Source organism: Wyeomyia smithii, chromosome 1 (genome assembly GCF_029784165.1).
Source record: "Wyeomyia smithii strain HCP4-BCI-WySm-NY-G18 chromosome 1, ASM2978416v1, whole genome shotgun sequence".
NCBI classification, from domain to species: domain Eukaryota; kingdom Metazoa; phylum Arthropoda; class Insecta; order Diptera; family Culicidae; genus Wyeomyia; species Wyeomyia smithii.
The window spans coordinates 95,344,696-95,351,939 of NC_073694.1; positions in this window are offsets into that span (position 1 = coordinate 95,344,696).

Genomic DNA, 7,244 nt, shown 5'->3' on the forward strand with positions numbered 1-7,244 from the left:
AACTAGCTTCTCACGTTCGTTATCTGGAATATCACTCAAAATTCTGGCATCGTTAGCACACCACTTGTGTATTGGAAACTGTCCCTTTGATAACAGTGAACGGATTTGACGTTGGCTTTCAATGGTTTCTTCTATAGTATCAGCACCAGTTATCAAATCATCAACATAGCAGTCTTGGAGAATAATGCGTGAAGCTAAAGGATACTGTGAACTTTCATCTTCGCAAAACTGTACTTATGATCGGGTTGCCAGGAAAGGGGCTGCTGCTGTACCATAAGTCATGGTTTGTAGCTCTAGGACTCGTAGACTTTCACTTGGATTGACACGCCAAAATATGCGTTGAACGGAAATTTGTTCCGGGTTTACAAGGATTTGTCTGTACATTTTTGATATATCAGCGGTAAACGCGAATGGAAAGCGGCGAAAATGAAGTAATATAGATATCAAATCATTCTGCACAACGGGCCTAACATGCATTACTTCATTTAAAGATTTTTCGGAAGCAGTCTAAATGCTGATGCATCGAAAACTACTCTAAGTTTTGCGCAAGAGCTGGTTGGGCGCAGTACAGCATGGTGAGGTATATAATATACCAACTTGCCAACCTGATCAAATTTCTCCTGAATTTTCTTGCAATGGCCGAGAGATTCATACTCATTAATAAATTGGGAGTACGAACGAGGTAACTCAGGATTTTGTTGCAATCGTTGTTCGAGGAAAAAGAAGCGGCGGAGGGATGACGATCGATTACAGTCCAACAGGTCAACGTTATCACGAAACGGTAGGTCTGCTATGAAGCGTCCGGAATCATTTCTACGATAAGTTCTACGAAAGATTTTCTCACATGGATGTTCCTCTGCTTGAGGCAATACGGCATCTTCCAACTCTTCCACTTCCCAAAATCGTTTAATCATTTCGTTTAAGGATTCAATCGATACTACATTCACTGATTGAGAATTAACAACCGGATCATAAACGTCGTGTACTTCATCAGAGACGACCCAGCCTAATTCTGTTTCACGGAGTTCTGGTAAACCGTGATCGATAACATACTGTCCTGGTTTCATAAACGAGAAGAAGTGTGTAATACCGATCAGCAAATCTACATCTGATGGTTTATTAAACGCGGGATCGGCCAAACGCAGCCCAGATGGAATATTCCAATTCGCTATATCGATGGATCTGCGCGGCAGATAACTAGTGATTCTGGGAACAACTAGGCACTTCAAGTTTGTTTTATAATCAGTACTAACTGATACCCGGCCCGCGTTGCTGCGCCATTAGGTTTACGGCAACCGTATATCTATCGAATGAACATAATTTTGATCAGATATTAACATTACCATGTTATATCTATAAGGCTCTATGTATTCTCCCCTATAAGTTGTTTTTCTGAATCATGTTTCTACAATGCTCCGATTTTTATCAAAATTCTAACAAATACATTTGAAAAGAATTTAAAACCATTACGAAATGTTCTGATACTATGTTTATTATTTTGGCTTGGAATAGCTTAAGCATTATCCAAGTCTCTAATCAAGCAACACGTGCAAAAAGACCCAAACATGAATGAATTGAAGTCGCTTATTTCGAATAAAAATAACTTGAAGAGTGTATTTTACAAATAAATGGATATCCATTCATTGTGATAACCACCTCAACTGTTAATGTTGGGTGGTAAACAATTATTTCCGTCATTATAAGATAATCTAATAATAAAAATTTTGGTGCCTATACAGTTAGTGTTTTTAACGTGGGGTATTGAAAAATACGCGTAGCGAATCGTAGTAAAAAAGCTCAGCTAAATCAATAGTATCAGTAAAAGTCCAAATTAATTTGATATTAATGAGATATTAATTTTTTAATGTTGTGTTCAAAGCCACAACCGCAAATTTGGTGTAGAACTACATAAAGCTGTTTGTAACATGGGTTGCATTATTGCATTCGAGAACGATTACAAAAGATGAGTTCAATAATTATGATGGATTATCGGGTATTAACATGTTCATGTCTATAACTATCACCCATCATTTTGGGTGTTTTACAGAAACCGAAAATCACCATCTTGGATTTGACACCTGGTAAACCGGATATCACCATCTTGGATTTTAAAATGGCATCTGGATTTGATTTCCAATCTCTGGGTATCATATCGATTCCGGAATGATCATTTTTTGCTGTTTTCCAGCATCCTAACGTTGCAATTTCAGATTTAAAAAATAGCGTCTGTAGTCAATTTTTGGCTTCTGTGCAACACCAATATTGGGTGCTATTTGGTAGTTTCCAGTAGCCGGAAATCGCCATCTTGAGTTACAAAAAGGCGTCTGGATTTGTTCTCCGTTCTCCGGGCATCATCTTGACTACGAAATAAATATTTTTGTCCTTTTTCCCACAACCGGAATTTGCCACTTCGGATTGAAAAATAGCGTCAGGGGTCGATTTTTGGACTATGTACATCATCTCGATAACGGAAATACCCATTTTGAGTGATGTTTGGAGATTTCTGAAAACCGGAAGTCACCATCTTGAATTTCGAAACAGCGTCTTGTATGATTAAAGGTCTCTTGGGATCATTTCGATTCCAGAAATACCCATATTGGGTCGTGTTCGGTCATTAAATGTTGTTTTCCAGAAACCGGAAGTTGTCATATTGGATTTCAAAGTAGTCAATGAAGTCGATTTTCGGCCGTTGGTTATTATTGGTATATGGTAATTTCGGTGACCGGACGTCACCATCTTGCATTTTTGAATAGCGTCTGGACTGGTTTCCGATCCCTGGGCATCATCTCGGTTCTGGACTGTCGATTTTTGGCTGTTTTCCAGCAAACGAAAGTTGCCACTTCGATTTCAAAATAGTATCTGGGGACGATTTTTGGCCAACGTGCATCATCTCGATTACAGAAATGCCTGTGTTGGGTGATTTTTTGTCATTTTCTGACACCAGAAATCGCCGTACTGGATTTCGAAACTACGACTGGATTTGATTCACGGTCTCTGGGCACCATTTGAAATACCGATATTGGGCGGTGTTTGGCCATTCAAGGCTGTTTCCCGAGAGCCGGAAGTCACCACCTTGGATTTCATACTGGCATGTGAATTTGTTTTCCGGTATCCGGGCATCATCTCGAATCCTAAATGATGATTCCTGACCGTTTTCCAATAACCGGAAGTTGCCTTCGAATTTGCCAAGTAACACACGTTGGTATAGAATAGTTGACGTTACCTATTCCATGACATCAATATCACCAGAAAAGCGCAAAACATGAAGGTTAGTAGAACAAGTACCGATAGCTGCATGAAAGCAAGCCAACTTGATATAATTAGTGGTAAAATACATCTCGAGTACTAACACGGCAATGCGCAAATCTGTTGCTATGACAACTGTTAACCAGCGCATGCGCAAATGTGTTGCGTCTGCGCAGTGCAACTAGATCGGCAATTTCTTTTATCAGTGGCAGTTTTAATTGATTATAAAATGATGACAAAAAATAATATTCAACCTTTCAAAAAGAGTTGTTTCTTTCGCTTGAATATTGAAATAGTTTTCGCATAGTTTCAACGTTATCTGGATATAAAGTTTAACAAAACTAGAAAACGTTGTTAGATATCAATAACAAAAATCTCAAGTGAGTAACACTGGTTACACTGCAAGCGTTTTGTTTATCTTTTGATGGAGCGTTGCGACCCGTTTCGAACAAATATAGAAATCGTTCATATAATTTAAATAATAATTTGATCAAGTAATTTTGAGTTGGGTGTTGAATGCTACGACTATTGTACTAAGGAAAAGCATTTTACAGATACGTAGTGCTGTTATTAGATGCTGTAATGTCTTACGAAAAGACCAAGTGATAGTGATCGTCATTCTTGAACTCATGTTATTAAAAACATCTCCAAAACCAGAAAAAACGAGCCTGTTTCCGAAATGCGGTTGTATTACTGATGAAAAACTACTTCAAACACAATATAATAACACAAGTTTTCAATTGCGCTTGTAGTACACTTATATGACTACTTTCGTTGTTACTTATTTTCTAACATGTTTTGTGTGTTACTTGGGATATATGACGTCAAGGGTCGATTCCTGGCCTATGAGCATTATCTCAATTAAAGATATAGCCATTTTGGGTGGTATTTGGTGATTTCTGAAAACCCGAAGTCACCATCTTGGATTTCGAAACGGCGTCTTGAGTTAATTTATGGTCTCTTGACATCATTTCATTGACGTTTGGTCATTATAGGTTGTTTATTTGTTTACTTGCGTCAATCATAATAGACTACACCTTGAAAACTACTTTTAACATCATAAATAAAGTTATGTAATTCTAGTGTTCAATGTTTTTCTAAGACCATTTCGTCACATCGTTAAATCAATAACTTCACAATATTTATTAAATAGACTCATCATACCATTAACTGGCCCGGCAATGGCATATTCTGTTCTATAAGAATTTAAAACAAAATTTTTTCGCGTTCTTAATGAGCGTGTAGGAGCATAAAAGTTGAGTTTTCCTAGCAAATTTTCCGAACATATGCGTTGTGAGACTAAACCGTTGACAAGAGTTACCGAGGCAATTTCTCTTCTTTTTTCAAGCGTTTCTATATTAATAAGCATGCAACGCGATTCATAACAAGGGAGAGAGAATGAATCCCAACCTAGTTTTCTTAGTGTATAACAAAAACTGTTTTTGTACGGATTTGATTCTATTGGAATGGACGTCTTGTAAAGGCGACCAAACAACACTACAGTATTCTAAAATAGATCTAACATATGTAACAAAATGTGGTCCCCGTGGTTCTGTGGTTAGCGATGTCGGTCGGCTAGCTCTCCCACACGGTTGTGATATCGGGTTCGATTCCCGATCGAGTCGAGGATCTTTTCGAGCTGGAAATTTTCTCGACTCAGCACTGGGGCACGGTGTATCGTTGTACTTAACCTACACATGCAAAATGTGCCAAAAACAATATCGATAACGAATTCTTTCAACTAATCTAGTTGATCGAGACCGCTATTAGCCCCAAGGCTAAGCGTGCGATATTTGTATTTGTATTTGTATTTATTTATTCATATCATCTGACCTTTTTGGTCTGAATGAAGTGGGTTGGGTGGGGAGAAGCCCATTCGAGAAATTCCTTAAGAAAAGCTCAAATGCGCGTAAAAACCCCACCATCTTTTGATTGAACATTTACATTTTTTAGTCTAACAACAAATGAATATACTATTGTAAAATATGACACATGAAATCACTTATTGTTTTATATGTAACAAAAAGAGTTTTTATAGTGTACGGGTCTACGAAATGATAGCTGAACCTTTTTATAAAACTTAGCATACTGTTGGCTCTATTGATGATCGTATCGTAGTGATCAATGAATGTTAACTTAGAATCCATAATCACTCCTAAATCTCTAATTTGATAACACCTTCCTACAATTTGATGTCCAAGAGTGCAACTGGAATGTTCAGGATTTCTTTTCCTTGTGTAGGATATAATATTGCATTTTTTAACGTTGAGATCAAAAAGACACTTTTTTTACACTAAATGTAGAAAATGTCAACCTCTTGTTGGAATTGTTGGATGTCTGATTTCTGTTCTGTTTCTTATTTCCATGTACAATTTCATGTCATCGGTATATATCAATACTTTGAGACGATTCAACACAAGGGTAACGTCATTAACAAATAAAACGAAGAGCAAAGGGCCTAAATGGGAGCCTTGTGAAACTCCAGATGTCACTTTTACTGGTACAGAAATGTGTCCCTTAAACCTAACCGTTTGTGTCCTATTTGTCAGATAAAATTCAATCCATCTAAGTAGGCCTGACTCACATCCCAGTTTTTTTTTAATTTGAAAATAAGCATGGAAATATCTACTCTGTCAAAAGCTTTACTAAAATCCGTGTATAGAGTTTCCACGAAGTTGCCTCTGTCCATAGCCGCAAGAGAGAAATTAACAAATTCAAGTAAGTTGGTAGCCGTAAACCTTCCTTTGTAAAAAACTTGTTAGTTACAGTTACAGTTGTTGGTTGGTTTCCAGAAACCGGAAACCATCATATTGGATTTCAAAATGGTCAGTGAAGTCGATTCAATGTAGTATTTGGTCATTTTTGGTAACCGAAAGTCAAACAGAGCAAAGCCTTGGTGCTACATTCCGTATCGGAATTCGACCTTCTGTTTTACTTTACACAGAATTCGCAGCCGACTGTTAAATGTACAGGACAATTGCGGGCCTAGCGCTACGATCCTACTGACACTAACAGTTTCTCCCAGACCGGGACTCGAACATACGATGACTGGTTTCTTAGGCCAGCATCGTACCTCAAGACCAGCTGGGAGATTTTACCGAAAGTCGCCATCCTGTATTTTATCTCGGTTCTGAAATGACTATTTTGGGCTGTTTTCCAGCAACCGGAAGTTGCCACTCCGAATTTCAAAATTGCGTTTAGGGACGATTTTTGGCCTATGTGCATCATCTTGATTGCAGAAGTGCCTATATTGGGTGATATTTGGTCATTTTCGGAAATCGTAAGTCACCATTATTGATTTCAAAATAGTATCTAAAGTTGAATCCAGGTCTCTGGGCCTATCTCGATTCCAAAAGTAACGATGTTGGGTAGTATTCGGTCGTTTCAGACTGTTTTCTGTAAACTGGAAATCGTCATTTTTAATTTTAAAATGCTGTCTGGAGCCGGTTTTCGATCGCTGGGTATCATTTTGGTTCCATAACAAACCATAATAGGCGGTATTTGATAATTTTCAGAAACCGGCAGTCACCATCTTGGATTTCAAGATGGCGTCTAGATTTGATTTTCAGTCTCGGTACTGTTCTGGTTCAAGAAATATTTATATTTGGTGGTATTGGATCGTTTTAGAATGTTCTCCAGAAACCGGAGAATGTCATCTTGACATCTTGGGTTGATTTTCGGTTTCGAAAATACCAATATTAGCCTGTTGAGTTCAAAACATGTCTTCAAATTTCTCAATAGTTCAATAGTTCACGTGATAACATTACAATTTTGCCGCATACTGTTAAAGGCATAACTAATTGCCCAATCCATTGTTGTGAAAACGAAGAAAATCCGTTGGAAACCATCATCAATGAAACACCCTTAAGAATTAATACACCCTGCAAAATTAGCAATCTCTGATTTGCAATACGAAAAATTCAATCCCCACCCCTCCCCTTGCACACGCTAGTGGAATGAAGCGGCACTAATGTATTAGAAACATATCCGATACGCAA